Raw genomic sequence first — 15,671 nt, 5'->3', positions numbered from 1 at the left:
AAACTGAAAAGAAAGTTTTTATTCAGTGCCCTCAGTTTGGGACACTTCTCCAACAGGCTTTCAGGAGAGAATATTCTAATAAACACTTACGTAATTGTTCATGGGAGTCAATAAGTTCTCCAGGCATATGAACTGGAGGGGAGTAGGGGGAAGTGGTATCAGGCAAATAGAGGTTTTTACTCAGATTTCCCCTATTCCTACCCTAACAAGGGAGGACTGGGAAGGAACCGTAAGCCTATTCTCTTTAAGTGTTTCTGAGGTCTTTGATTCAGCAAGGTCCTTTCTGCCTGAGATGTCTCCCACTTTCTCTGCATTTCCTCTGCCTCTGTTAAAGGGGTACCAGGCGAGGGGGAAAGGGCATGGGGAATGAGAGAGTCTGCCCTAGGCAGAAGTGAGCAGCTGCAGTAAGCTGGACACAGGGCTCTCTTCGCTTCATCACTGTGTCTGCTTAAGGGCGCCTGGCTGATACATTAGTTGACATACCAGTGTCCCTGGGAAACTCCAAGAAGTCAATGCAAGCAAGCATGAAAGAAAACTGAGAACGATCTGGGGTTTCTATGTACCCAGCCTGGAGGACAGCTCTGCTTTCGTGAATCAAATCCGTGGGTTGCTAACTTATGCTGAGGTCTAATTGTTAGAGCCGAGATGGAGGCCAGAGTTTCCTTGGAGAGTCCACCGTAGAACCAGGTTCTATGACTCACAGCCTTGACAATGTGTGGTCTGTGAGGGAGAGACAGCGCCATTCTAGCCATGGCGGCACCCAGAGGTGGTGGCAGTAACCATCACTGACGAGGAACCAATTCAGACCTCCTTGGGTTGCAGCTGAGAAGGTGATGCTTGTGGTGGTTGTTTTTAAGTAGCCTCTCCACCCAGTGTGGAGCCCAGTGCAGGGGCCTGAACTCACAACCCTGAGATCAAGAGCTGAGCTGAGATCAAGAGGCAGACGCTTAACCAGGTGAGCCACCCAGGTGCTCCAAGAAGGTGATATTTGTAGCAGGTGAGGTTTCAGAAAATGATAACAAGAAGACATTTCTTCATGAACTGATTCAAGAAGACACAGTATGTGTATGTTTGAATATCTTAATTTGAATACATGGCCTTTGGCAGTAACTCCTGGATCGGCTTAATCAACTATATGTGGTATGTGTGCATGTACCTGTGTGCGCGCGCGCACACACACACACACACACACACACAGTATGCATACAAGGGAATTTTTTGGCAAGATACTACACTACCGGTCAGTAGGATTGGGATGGGCATGGGAGAGATGCTGGTCACGGCCTTCCCATCTTCATCTTCTTGGGGAATTTGGCCTCCCATGATCCACAGAAGGAGAAGCCTCATTTACCCTGCTCATACCACCCATAGCCACAGATGATTGGAGCACAGTGCTCAACCAACTCAAAGGACCCCAGGCCATAGACAGGGCTGTGCCAGTCATATTTGCTCTTTCGTTTTTTTCCTTTCAAGACGTTGACCTAAGAGACATGGACATGGTCAAACGATGGTAGTTATGTAGAATCAAGATAGGGGAAGTGTGAGGTACCTGGCTGGCTCAGCTGGTAGAGCATGTGGCTCTTGATCTCAGGGTTGCAAGTTCGAGCCCCATGTTGGACATAGAGATTACTTAAAAATAAAAATTTTTAAAGGAATTTATGTATGCATGTATGTATGTATTTGAGAGAGAGAGAGGGTGTGCATGCATGTACGAGTGAGCACAAGCAAGGGGAGGGGCAGAGCGGAAGGGAGAGGGAGAGAGAACCCCAAGCAGACTCCCTGCTGAGCATGGAGCCCTACCCGGGGCTCGATCCTATGACCCTGAGACTACGACTACAGCTGAAACCAAGAGTCCGGTGCTCAACCAAATGAGCCACCCAGGCGCCCCTTAACAATAAAATCTCAAGAAAAGATTGGGGAAGTGGGCTGTTAAGTAAGTAGAAAAGGAAAGAGAAGCAGGAGACAGAAGCAGACACTCAGATGAAAGCAGAGAAGAGAAGAGTCTGTGGACTTGTGAGAGAGGCAGGGGAAGCTTGAGATCTCAACACCCCAGGTCCACTCCGAGTGATCCAAAGAGCCTTCATTGCTAATCTCAGTGTCAAACCTTTAGCCCCCCTTAAACTCAAACCAGTTTGAGTAGTTTCTGTTTCTTGCAACAAAATAATCCCTAAAGCAGTATGATTGGACAAAATGAGAGGATAGGTGTCCAAGACCACAAAGACAAGCGTACCTATATGGGGATCATTAGGATGTCTGTGATTTTGGCAAGGTAGAGTCAGTCATACAACACGTGTGCCGGTTCATTTAAGCTTTGAGCTTTTTCTCTAAGGGCCGTCAGTTGCTCTAATGGAAAATTCCACTCTAGGGCAGTCAGCTAGTATTTTATCAGAAAAGCCACACTCCAGAAGCAGCCACTTCAAGTGCTTCTGTGATCAATGTCTCACTGAATACCTGAGGCTTTGTTAATTAGCATAGTGAATGTCAGAAATGGAGTTTTATTGTTTAAATTAGTACATTGTTAATAGGTACGATGAATATTAGAAATGAACTCTCGTTGGTGAAATTAAGGTATTCAAGATAGGTGGATTGGCTGAAATATTTTAGTCCTGTACCATCCTTCACTGTTCCATGAGCAGCACAGTAGACATGGAGATGTGTGCCCAGGGTCCCCCTCCCAGGAAGGGCTTGCTGCAAGGAGTGCAGTCGGCAGACATCTCCAGCCACTCCCTCAGGGTCAGCTTCAGTTGTAGAGAGCCTCCTTGCAGGAGTCCACCCTCCTGGGGCAGCCCTTATCCAGTGGATTGATTGACCCTGGTAGGGATAAAGTCCCAGCCATTTTGACAGAAGGCAAGACAACCCTGATGGGCAGCCTTCAGTCCAGAGCTCAACACTGGGTTGCTTGATCCCTCCTCCGGTGTACATATGTTCATATTTTCCCTCTGCTCAGTCTCTATTCTTTCACCCTCCATTCTAAAAAAATTTACCTTAAATTGTATTGAATTGAAATCCTTCTAACTGAAGTAGCTTCAAATAAAGCAGTTATTATTAACTAGTAAATAATAACTATTATTTTTTAGCATTCATACTATATTAAGTTATTGACATTAATAATGCTGTTCAACTTGTGGATTATAAAGCTCCATCAATATGAAAATAGATTACATCATATTCTTCATAAACTAGGAGGGGAAAACACATGCAGTAAGTATAATCAATACTCTGCGATATTCAATTTTGAGCTTTTTTTAAAAAGCCAAACAAGCCAGCCCTGTATGTTAATTCATTTCATGTCAGTTCCATTCTGTTTTTGATGATGGTTCTTTCCCCCCTTTCTTTTATGGGATTTAATCCCTAACAAATATTTTCCACCCCAAACTCTGTCTCAGCACCTGATCACAGAGAGCTTGAATGGTGACAAATGGTGTAGGGCACCACTGAGGCTTACAGCCCTGTATTAGCGCGCTCAGGCTGCCATGACAAAGCACCAGAGACTGGGTGGCTTCAACAACAGATAGTAACTGTCACACAGCTCATCCCAAATGAAGATGTTGGCAGGGTTGGTTCCTTCCAAGGACTGTAGGGAAAGCATCTGTCCCGGGCCTCTCTCCGTGGTTTGTTGATGGCTGTCTCCTCCCTGTGTCTCCATGACATCTTCCTTCTATGCGTGTCTATGTCTGTGTCCAAAATTCTGTCTGAGATCTCACCAGAAGCACCATTAACATTCCTATTCCGAGCAGCATTCTGTTCATGATGGTATGTGTATGCTCCAAGACAATAGAAACTGCTCTCCAGCTCTTTCCCTCCTGAGCTCTCACCCAAACCACTTTCACACCCATATTTCCACAAATGATCTCTTCAAGGCAATCTAGGCTTTTTCTGTCCTGTGCTTTAAATTTGTCCATTTCCCTACCCTTACCCCATTCCAAAGCCACTTTCACATTTTAAGGGATTTGTTACACCTGCGGCCCACTTCCCAGTATTCGTCAGTGTTCTCCAAAGAAATAGAACCAATAGGAGATAAAGATCTAGATATAGAGAGATTGAGATTTATTTTAAGAAATTGGCTCACATGGTTGTGGGGGTAGCAAATCTAAAATTCAAAGGGCAAGCTGGGGGCTGGTAATTCAAGTAAGAGTTATTGTTGCAACTCTTGAGTCAACTGATGAGTCTGAAGCCTGGAAACTCAAGCCGTATCTCTATTTGCAGTCGGGAGTTAGAATTTCTTCCTCTTTGGGGCATCTCAGTCTTTGCTCTTAAAGCCTTCAACTGTTTGGATGAGGCCCAGCTACATTATGGAGGGTAATCTACTTAACTCAAACTTTACTCAAAGTTTTCTAATCTAAGTGTTAATCACATCTAAAAAAAAATGTCTTCACAGTAACATCTAGACTGGTGTTTGACTGAACAACTGGGCACCATAGCCTAACCAAGTTGACACATAAAATTAACCATCACAAATGTGTGCCCTGACAGATGGCCCCTGAGGCTTGCTCCAGTATGGCTCAGTGTCTGTGCATTGGTTCAGGGGAGCTCTGGCCACCTGTTGCTGAGTCCCAGCGTAACAGAATCCTGCCTCTGGGGTATTGTTCCCCCACTTCGAATGACCCTCTCATGCAAGGCGGTGGTAAGAGCTCTTAAAAGAACCGAGTGTTGAGTCTCCATTGAGTTTACCAAATAGTTTGTGTAAACTATTTGAACCTGTTAATAAAAAAGCATTTGATACATTTCTTATGCATGACCAAATTTGGTAGAAGATTTGGTCTCTTTACAAACTGGGAGCAAAGTTATAGGGGAGCAGTTCACCTTTATTTACCTCGATCTCCTTTAATAGCTGTCATCACTACCAAGAACCTAAGGGCATCATGACCAAGTTGACGTAGGTCAGTTCATAATGACAGTGATGTGTAGCTTCATTTTAGCTCAGAGACTCTCCCATGACTCACCACTTCATTTCATTCAGGTCTTACTGTTCAAATGTCATCCCTTCTGAGCAGCCTTCCCTGGTGAATCTAACTACATTAGCCATTGGGCATACGCACACATGAGTACACACATACGCCATTATCTGTCACTATGTCCAAATCCTGCTTCATTATTCTTAATGGCACTTATCAAACCTGAATGATATTTAGCAATTTTTTATTTGGTTTGTTTTCCTCCTCTGTCAGTATGTGAGCATCAGTAGGCTATATGCCTTGCTCACAGCTTTGTCCTTAGAGCATGGAGCCATACTGGGCCTATGTTAGAAGTTAATCATTATGTGTTGATCGAATATATGAACGGACCTATGCAGAAGATCTACACCTGTCAGGTGGCAGCTATGGGACACTGGGGTTTTAAGGCACAAAAGAGATACTTTAAAAACAAGTGGTCAGCTGTCAACTTTTGGTCTGTAACCCTGCTTTACCACCCTCACCTTTGCCATTCTCACCCTTTTAAGCATCTTGATCCTTGGTCTTCCACATAAAGAAGGTTCAATTTCTGGGCCCCAGGAAATAGTTCATCTGACCAGTCCAATTGCATGAGAACTTCAGTAGATGTTGTTTTATGTCAAGGGGTATGTTTTGATTCTTCATGGGTTAGTTGGTGTTTCTCAACAGAAACACTGAAATATAGTGACAGGTTGCTAATTAAAAGGACAAGGCCTGGCGAGTGGGGGTGACTGCTAAGCAGAAAGAGTACGCTAAATAAATTGATAAAGCAAACAAAACTCCAGAGGATGTTTTAAGTCCACATAGAAGGACACTCTGTTTTCAAATATTGCTTAATTAGATAAGAAGCAACTACCTATTTACCAAAAAACGAGTGTGTCAAGTACAAATCATTCTTCATTAAAGCAATTCTCCTCCATTTCTAAACCATTCAGCACTTTGCTAATATACTTGTAGCATAGATATGCAGAAAAAGAAAAAGAAATGTATCTCTAATTAAATCTCTCCTCCCAGAATTGGTTTATGTGAAGTTTTCATTTTTCAGCACCTACAGAAACAATAGCAACCTGTGTGACTCAGTAGTGGTGATGGTGGAAGAGGTGGTGGAGGTGGAGGAGGCAGAGGAGGTGGTGGCGGGGGTGGTGATGATGGTGGAGGAGGTGGTGAAGGTGGAGGAGGCAGAGGAGGTGGTGGAGGTGGTGGCGGGGGTGGTGATGATGGTGGAGGAGGTGGTGGAGGTGGAAGAGGCAGAAGAGGTGGTGATGATGGTGGAGGAGGTGGTGATGGTGGAGGAGGCAGAGGAGGTGGTGGGGTGGAAGTGGTAGCAGAGGTAGAGGAGGTAGTGGAGGTGGAGGAGGGGGTGGAGGTGGTAGAAGAGGTACAGGTGGTGGTGAGGGGGAGTTTGAGGTCCGGGAGTGGAGGCAGAGGAGGTGAAGCTGGGGGTGCTCCATGTGGAGACAATGACAGTGTTGGTGCAGGTGGTGGTGGTTAGAGAGGTAGTAGTAGAAAGAAGAGCATACACCTCTAAACCCCTCTATGGACCAGCCCTGAGAGACACGCTGTGGAGGCTTCCCCCTCCACCAAATCTGGCTTCAGTCCTCTCATCTCCAGAAGTTCTGGTTTCATCGAATGTGTTGGGATTGACAGCTGTGCAGGGTTGACCTTCTGTCAACAGGTCCTCGCCTTTGCTGAGTTTAGATTTGGAGAAATGTTGCCATCTAGTGCCCCATAGGAGTCTTCACTCTTTGAGACAACAAACCAGCCTCCCCCAGCTTCATCCCCCCTCTCCCAGACCAGAGGTCAGACACACCGCAGGCCAGGACTGGTGAGCACAGTCCCCTTACCTACAGGAGGAATTATGGAAGTGTCTCCAGAAGTTTTTTAATCCCTTTTCTCTTTACAAAATGCACAAAGAGAAAGAGCTAGATACAGCAAGAACAGTAACAGAATTAAGATTTAGGCCAGAGTTAACATTTACTGTGTAGAACATATTGAACTCTGTGAGGAATGGGGAAAAGAAATTAAGGAGAGTTCTATATACAACAGTGAACTGCATGAAGGGGAGTCATAGCATGGCCTGAACCTTGCACTCTGGGTCACTTCCTTTCTGAACCTCTCATACCCCTCCAGGCCCACCAAGCTGTAAACCCTCCCAGCCTCGCCCACGGAAAGCCCCCGGTCTGTTCTCTCAAGTTCATCCCCCTGACTTTCTGCAGTAACAGCTAGTTACATCCATCAGCGACACTGTAGTCTGTGTTCCTTGACCTCCCCTGTCAGGTAGAAGAGGCATATTTTTAACAGAAACCCTCAATGACTTCACAATGATTAGCGACTCTGCCGAGGGGCAAGTGGCAAGCCAGGCTGGTGGGGGAGCTGCTTTGATCAGGAAGCTTTCTGTAGTTTCTCTCAAACCCCAGGCCTGCTCAAACGTCAACCATGACCTTATCTTTCGGGGTGGATATATCTTGATTTAGATGTACATACTCATTTGTTTCCTTGATGCCAATCTCCCCAACTAGTCTGTTGGCTCCATGAGCGTGGGGACCCGGTCTGTTTTGTTCACTGCTAAATGCCCAGTGCCTAGCACCATGCCTGGCTCACAGGAGTCCTCTGACAAATGCTGGAGAGAAAAACTGGTGCCCATCTATGGTGATATTTGATGCAGTGCGTGGAGGCTGAGAAGTACTGCATACAACACTGACTGGTGTCACGGTTCTCCAACTGTTTTCCCAGAGCCCTTGGGTCACTGGATCTTAATTAAGCTGGAGACCCTCCACCGTCATGAAGAGAGCCCCTTTCTCTACCTCCTCACCCCAACCCCTGGGCCCTGGCAAGACTTTAAAAGGTTCAAGGCAGCACAGTGTGAAAACAGCTCATCCGGTCCCTTCATTTTACAGACAAAGAACCCCACGGAAAGCAAAGAAATGTGGAAAGGTGACAAAGGTAAGAGATGAAGACAAAAAAGTATATGTTAGAGAAGGAAAGTGCTTTGTCACATTTTCCCCTTTCAGCCCTTCACCGTGATTACAGAACGCTCCTCAAGAGCTGTTCTCTCTCCTTCAGGAATTCACAGTGAGAAACATCCAGGCTGTCCTGGAAACAAAAGCGGCCTGGAGAGAAGTCAGGGGCTTGGTGTGCAAGAGGAACCTGTGGCCTCCAGGGGGCTTTGAGGATCCTGATGATTAAGAGGGTGTGTGCATCGCAGAGGATCTGTCTGGGAAATAGCACCCACGTTGAGACGTTGAGGACAAAGGCTTTTCTGTCCTTTGCCACCCGTGAGGCAGTGCTTTTCTGAGCAGCTCTGATTATAAATCCCTGTCCTGCTAAGATGGGTAAACTTGGCAGCATTCGAGATCTGCCTTGTGTCTTAACTGTTTCTCAGTTGGTTTGGGTCTGGCAAAACCCCAAACGCATTCTGCCAAGTACTCTTTCCCTTAATTCCAAATCCCCTGAGTGGCTTAAGGGAAATTTCATCCATATGTTTCTGAGTCATTTACTGTGAACTCATCTTTTGGTAAAAGAAATATGTTCTCAAGCCAGCACAGTCCAGAGAATAGCAAAGTTTTAGGCTGAAATAGGTCATGCTTTCTTTGGGAAGAATTTCCTGAATTTTCTGAGTACGAGAAGGAGGGAAGAGAGCAATATTTCTTGTTCTCATATCCCTTCCTCTTTCTGCATGTCCTTTCTTAAGGTTTACTTGAAAGCCTCTATAATTTATGAAGCTGGTAAATGCCATATTTGCATTTGGATCTAAACAAACTCTATAGAATTGTAGTTTTCAACACAAATTCTCATTTTTAACCTACATTGGAAAAGAAACAAGCAATTATTGAACACATACTACACAACAAGTGCATCTCAGTGGCCTGGTAAGATAGACATTATCCTCATATGGAAGGAATCTGAGACTAAGAAATATTAAGTAACTAGAAAAGGCATGTACTTAATGAAAGGTAAAGCCAGAATTCAAACCTAGGGCTGACTCCCAAGTTCACATTCTCTCCACCTGTGTGTGTTCACTCAAATACATAGAACAGAGGCCCAACATGTTCTAGTTGACAGTCGCCCTAGAGCTAATGATGGATTCTGGCCAGATGTGTTTCATTAAGGCAACGGGGATTAGACTTGACCTTACTGCAAGAGACTTACCCACTTTTCTGTTGCCTCAGGAGAGTTTAGAACCTACCTTACTCACTGTGGTGAGATGTCATACAATTGACATTTCATGGAAATTGTCAGTCTTGGAAGTGAAGTTTTTGATATTGCCAATAATGATGACAAGTCTCCAGGTATAGCTATCAGTTTACAGGAATTACAGGTAATAGAGGAACATGATAAACAATACCATGGGGATGCAGTCACAAAATCCAGAATGTTGAAAATTCCACAAGACAAATAGCCCAGTTTCTTCAATAAATAAATACCAAAGTAGGGGCAGCTGGGTGGCTCAGTCACTTGGGTGTCCAACTCTTGATTTCGGCTCAGGTCATGATCTCAGGGTCTGAGATAGAGTCCTGCATACTCAAAGCAGAGTCTGCTTAGGAGTCTTTCTCTCCCTCTCCTTCTGCCCCTCCTTCTGTGCTCTCTCTCTCTCAAATAAATAAATAAATAAAATCTATAAATAAATAAATAAATAAATAAATACCAAAAGGGGGGAAAACGAGGTCAAGAAAGCCTATATATTTGAAAGACAAGACATTTCAACTGGATACAAAGTGTGGATCTTATTTGGATCCTGACTCAAGCAAACTAAGAATAAAAAGAAATCACGAGATAATCAGGGAAATTTGAGCACTTCCTGGATATTTTATTTTAACAAATTAATGTTTTATGTTTTTAGATGTGATAATGGTATTGTGATTATGTTTAAAAAAGGAAAGGCAGATCTTATCTCTTAGAGATACTACTGACTTATTTACAGATGAAACAATATGATGCCTTAAACTTGTTTTAATGTAATGTGGAGTTGGGGGGGACAGATAAAGGGAGCCTGGTCACATGTGAACATCCATTGAGGCTAAGGGTTCCTTATATTAGACAGACATTTATATGTTTGAAAGTGTCCATAATTAAACTTTTAAAAATTGTTATAATTATGATGAGATTCTTTTTAAAATAAAAATAATTCTAATATTTTGCTTCCTGGACGAAGTCCTCGGGGAAACAATTTTGGGTGATCTTGGGCTAATGGTAAAGTCAATATATGCTCCCTCTCTGGCCTCACATGAAAATGAGAACAAGAACTTTAAATTAGGTTATATGACATCACATATTTTCTTTTGCAACTTTTTTGATGGGCCTTTCCTAATATACACTAAGAGAGCACATGATATGACATGCTCCCATGACATCCACCTCCGGCTGTTTCAATAACTATCTTGTCTTATCTATGCCTTTCCTTCCCCCACTCCTGATGGATTATTTAAAAACAAATTCCAACACTCACCATGATGGACACGGAGTAATGTATCAAATTGTTGAATCACTATATTGTACACCTGAAACTGATATGCCACTGTATGTTAACTATCCTAGAGTTAAAATTTAAAACTTAATAAAAAAAAATCCATGCATCATCATTTCATTTGTAAAATTTCTGTGTACATCACATATTTTTCTTTCAGATTCAGGGGATTAACAGGAGCCTCAGATGGATTTGTAGAGTGAAGAGTCCACCCAGAGACAACAAGAGATAATCTCACGGATTTGGAGGTACAAGGAGACAGGGGAGGGCAGTTGGGGAGGCTGCAAGGAAGAAAGGCAGCAGGTGTTGAGTAACCATTGAGAATGGCAGATTAGAGGCTCAGAGCCATACTTGGGGGCTGCAGTCGCAGGAAGGGGAGGTCCCTAGCTGATGTCCAGAGTGGGGGAAGGGCTGGTTATGGAGGAGAACAGGGTCAACCCGTCTGGCCTCTGCTCTCGCCACTAGGGCGGTGTGACGTCATCAGGCCAGAGCTGCCAGGGAGGGTGCCGCGCGGTACAGGCAAGGTTTGGGATCCTGAAATTGGTTCACGAGAACTGTCAAAACGTTTATTTCCAACCAATTTGTTAGAAACACTCCTCTGCCTCTTTCAGGAGAGAAATGCAAGGTACATTTAGCCTTTTCCTGATGACTTAAAGGTCATTAGAGACAATTTTGGGTTGAACTCAAATGTGGTCATGCCTCCAGAGATTTGGGAATTATTTTACATGTGTGCTCCTAAGCCAGATGGTCACTAGATTGTTCTTTTTTAACAGGATAAGATGAAAGTGGAAGACAATCTTCTTTCCCATCAGCTGTAGCTTTTTACAGCCATCAGTGTACCTCTGTTCTGCTTCTGACTTGGCGCTTCTAACCCGGCTGTGAAGATTGTTACACCTGTGTCTCAGGTAAGAGTCAATTGGCCATGAGAATCCAAGGGGCTCACCTCTGAGTACAGTGTATGGAATTTGTGCCACCTATTTTGCGTCTTCAAAGCCTCGTTGTGGTTTACTTTTTAGTTATTAGCTGAATCCTGGGCGGTTAAGGCTGTTGAGTAGATGATGTATTACTTCTGTATTGCTCACAGCTGTTTGATAAAAGATCAAAAAAGATCCTAAATCAGATCTCAGCATTTTCCAGAGATCAGAAAATATGGCAAGACCTAGGAGCTGGGCATTAAGTAGCCCGAAAATATAGCACACCATGGTAAAAACATCCTCTCGGACACCCCGGGATCTTGGTGGGAAAGAATCACGAATGGAAATGGTCATTTTTAAAAGCACGTTTTATTCTAGAGAAGTGCACCTAACAAAAAGAGACACAGAACTTTAAATAAGAACACGTTCAGAAAAATCAGTAAGTCTAGGAGGGAAAAAATGCTCATCTGATGAAGTGAATGAAAGATGTTTTCCTAAAACATAATACGAAACTTTGCATAAAGAGGCCAGAGGGCCTCGACTCCCCAGACATCTGTTAAAGTCTCGGTGACCCACATGAAGAGCAGGTGGTCACCTTTCCTGTTGTCTTACTGACAGTTCCCTCTCTCAGCAAGGAGACCCCATTTTCCATTTCATTTTGACCAACAACGAAGTGTAGTTGATGTGTTGGAAATGAGAGACCTCTCCTGTCTGATGCTCATGGTGGTCCGGGGTTCCCCAGCACAAGAGATTGGAATGCAGGGTGCTGGCAAACAAGGGGCCTGGAGAAAGAAGGTTTTCACACTGTAGGGAAAACTGAGGCCTAGCAGTGACTCTCAACCCTTCCTGAGCAGCAAAATCATGTGGGGAATATTTATTCATCGAATTTCCCTGGTTGAGGTAAAATTTAAATAAACTAAATGTACAATCTTTAAGACCCCACACTGCATATGAGCTTAGATGAATGCATATGCTTGTCACCCATCCTGCTATCAAGATATAGGATATGTCTGTCACCCCAGAAAAATCCCTCACTCCCTTCCTGGTCACAAATGGGCTGTGCCTTCCTACAGGCAACGTCCGTTCTGTTCCTTTCTCTGTATCTTGGTTATGATGGTTCTTGAACTTCATATAAACGGAATCACAGAGTAGGTCATCTTTTGTGTGTGGCTTCTTCACTCGGCCTCATGTTTCCCTGGTCCATCCATGTTGTCACATGAATCGGGACCTCTTCTCTGTAACAGTGGGGACAGACCACAGTTTGCTCCTTCTGTCTCCAGTTGAGGGACATCTGGATTGTTTCCAATTTGGGGCTGTTATTAATGTGGCTGTGAAGTCTTTGAGTGTACGTGTGTTTTGGTTTCTCTTGGATAAAAACAGATGTTGTGTTTCTGTCCTGAGGTGGGTGTGTGTTTCACTCTGTGAGGAACTGCCAGACCAACATGGTCACACCATTCTGGTCCCCTAGCAGAAGCCTGTGAGGGGTCTAGCACTTTCCATCCTCATGTTGTCAGGTTTGTCTTTTACTTTAACTGTTAGTGGGCTTTTGATTTTGGTTTTACTTTGCCCTTCTCTGATGCCCAGTGGTGCTGAACACATTTTCACATGCTGATTGGCCACTTATATATTTTCCTTTGTGAAGTGCCTATTCAAGCTTTTTGGCCGCTGGTTGTCTTGTTACTGAATTATAGGAATTGCTACGATATGCTGGATACAAGTTGTTTCTCAGATATATGTGTGGTAAATATTTTCAACCAGTCTGTGACTTATACCTTCTTAACAGTCTTTTTGATGAGTAGAAGTTTTTAATTTTGACGAAGTCCATTTTTACCTTTTTTTTTTTTCTTTTGTGATCGTCTGGGCAAACTTAAAGTAAAAATACCCATGCCCGGGCACGAGAGATCTGGTTCAATTGGTCTGGATTGGGACCAAGCATCGGTGCTTTTGAAAGGTTGCTTGAATCCTTCCCATGTACAGCCAAGGTCGAGAACACCAGCACTAAGAGGAAATACGACTCGAAATATAGAGGGCTCTAAAAAATGAAATTCTGGAAATATAACACGGCATAATCCAAATGAGCATTAAGGAGATACCTTAAAACCCCCTGTGTCAGTGCAGGGGATGTTTCGGTGAGGGGGTGGGGAGAGGGGTACAGAAGGAGGACGGGGCGGAAGAGGCTGTGGGCTTGACAGCTCCTTGAAACACCCAGAGAGCAAAAAATGGACCTTGTAACATGGTGTTTGGGACAAGAAGATGAACAAGAAAGACGAGGGCTTGGAGTAGATGAGGAACAGATGACGGATCTGCCCAGGCACGCTTGTCCTTCTGTCCCCTGCCATCTGGAAGCAGAATGTACAGCACCAGTGAAAGAGAACACAGGCGGCGAAGAGGGACCGGCAGCTGAAGATGGATGGGGACACGGAGAGGCAGCCCCGAGCAGCTCTAAATGAGCTCAGGTTTTCAGGCCTCATGAATTACAGTCCAGGGAACAGGAAGACCTCGCAGGGGTAATTGAGGAATCACACTGTAATCTCTGAAAATCATGGACTGAGGGAACATGGCCAGAAAACCCAGGAGGAAAAAAATGCTCCAAGTTTCAAAGCAAGGGCTGTCAGCAACCGTCAGGTCATGGCAGTGTCCCGCATGTGCCCCGGGGATGGGCCCCTTGAAGACTGGGCAGCCTGAGGCAGCTGTCCAGGGAAGCCCAAACCCGCCCTGCACACAAAAAAGCAGGTCTGCCTACAAACCCAGTTGACAAGACTCTCCTTGCCAGGCTAGATCTTATGAACGCAGGTCTCGGCCCAGCCCTGCTTCACTATACCTTTAGCTTCTCTTATAGGAGTAATAATCCTGCTGTTAATTATTTACATTTATGGAGTACCTACTATATGCCAGGCTCGTGTTTCTCAAATTCTAAACTCTTGAGGCCTCAAGAATCCACACTCATCCCAGACAGAGATCCATAGATTGCTTGTTTGCAAAGCACTGGGTAGTGAGTGGCTAAATACAGCCAGACAGCAGAATAGTATTCTGCTGAATAGTATTCAGTTTGAAAACGAAATGAGCTATCAAGACACAAAAAGACATGGAGGAATGTTAAATGCATGTTACTAAGTAAAAAGAGGCCAATCCGAAAAGACTAGATACTATATGATTCCAACTATATGACATTCTGCAAAAGGCAAAACTATAGGAGCAGTAAAAAGATCAGTGGTTGCCAGGGGTTGGGGGGAGGAAGGGGGATAGGAAGAGCACAGCGGATTTTGGGGGAGTGTAACGACTATGTGTGATACTTCAGTGGTGGATACACGTCATGGTGCGCTTGTCCAAACCCACAGAATGCGCGCCACCGCCAAGAGTGAGCCCTTATGGAAACTAGGGACTTTGGATGATATTGATGTGTCAGTGTAGGTTCATTGACTGTAACAAATGTGCTGGGGGGTGTTGATTTTGGGGGAAGCCGTGCATGTGTGGGGTAGGGGTATATAGGAACTCTGTTTTCTGCTCAATTTTGCTATGAACTGAAAAGTCCCCTAAAAAATAAAGTCTGTGTTTAAAAAATAAGCTAAGAACAGAGAACAAAAATTTTGTAGAGAACATTTGGACTCCTAAAAGTACAACCATGAACCCAGTTGAAGAAATAGTGTGTAAGGGGCTTCATATGCATTATTTCTAATTTTTTTTTTTAAGAGAGGAGGAGAGGGGGTGGGAGGGACAGAGGGAGAAGAAGAGAGAGAATCCCAAGCAGGCTCCACACCCAGTGCAGAGCCTGACATGGGGCCCCATTGCACAACCCTGAGATCATGACCTGAACCAAAATCAAGAGTCGGATGCTTAAACAACCGAGCCACTCAGGCGCCCTGCATTATTTCTAATTCTTAAAATCACCAGCAGGATATGTATTATTATTCTAATTTTAGAGATGATTTAACTGGGACAGATTTAAGTAAGTTGACCCAAATCACATTGCTAGTAACTGGCAGGACAGGATTAAGCTCAAGTCTTCCATGTAATGAAAAACCCATGCTCTTGACCATGGCACCCCACCGCCTCCTACTGCCACCTCAGCTTACCTGCTGTGTACTTACTTAGCCAGCTTCAGCTCCATCTCAGACCTCTTTCAGCCTAGCTTTGCTTGCATGCTTCTCCCCTCGTCCCGACTGTGTTGCTGCCGGGACCCCTAACCTACCCTCAGTCCAGTCCTCAGTCTTAATTCCCAGCCCTGTTGACCGAATGTTTGCCAACCTCCTTCTAAGCTAGCCAGCCCCTTACCCAGCACCACTCCTACCTGCAGCCTCAATTCTGCCTTCCTCTCATCTGTATACCCAGCCGTGCCTTGCCCAGCCCAGCCCCGCAGCAGGA

The 15,671-nt window shown here is 44.5% G+C and overlaps 1 long non-coding RNA gene across 4 annotated transcripts in view; it reads right to left on the bottom strand.

The window, feature by feature from the left end:
* Positions 1 to 11,659: 11,659 nt before the first annotated feature.
* LOC103674637 overlaps positions 11,660 to 15,671 on the bottom strand; it is a 44,261-nt gene continuing 40,249 nt past the window's right edge. For all 4 annotated transcript variants that reach the window (XR_005838628.1, XR_005838626.1, XR_005838627.1 and 1 more), the window contains one exon: positions 11,660 to 12,113. This is a non-coding gene — a long non-coding RNA (uncharacterized LOC103674637). The remainder of the gene's footprint in view (positions 12,114 to 15,671) is intronic.

Source organism: Ursus maritimus, unplaced genomic scaffold (genome assembly GCF_017311325.1).
Source record: "Ursus maritimus isolate PB19 unplaced genomic scaffold, ASM1731132v1 scaffold_3, whole genome shotgun sequence".
Taxonomy (NCBI): Eukaryota; Metazoa; Chordata; class Mammalia; order Carnivora; family Ursidae; genus Ursus; species Ursus maritimus.
This window is presented reverse-complemented; position numbering and strand designations above follow the sequence as displayed.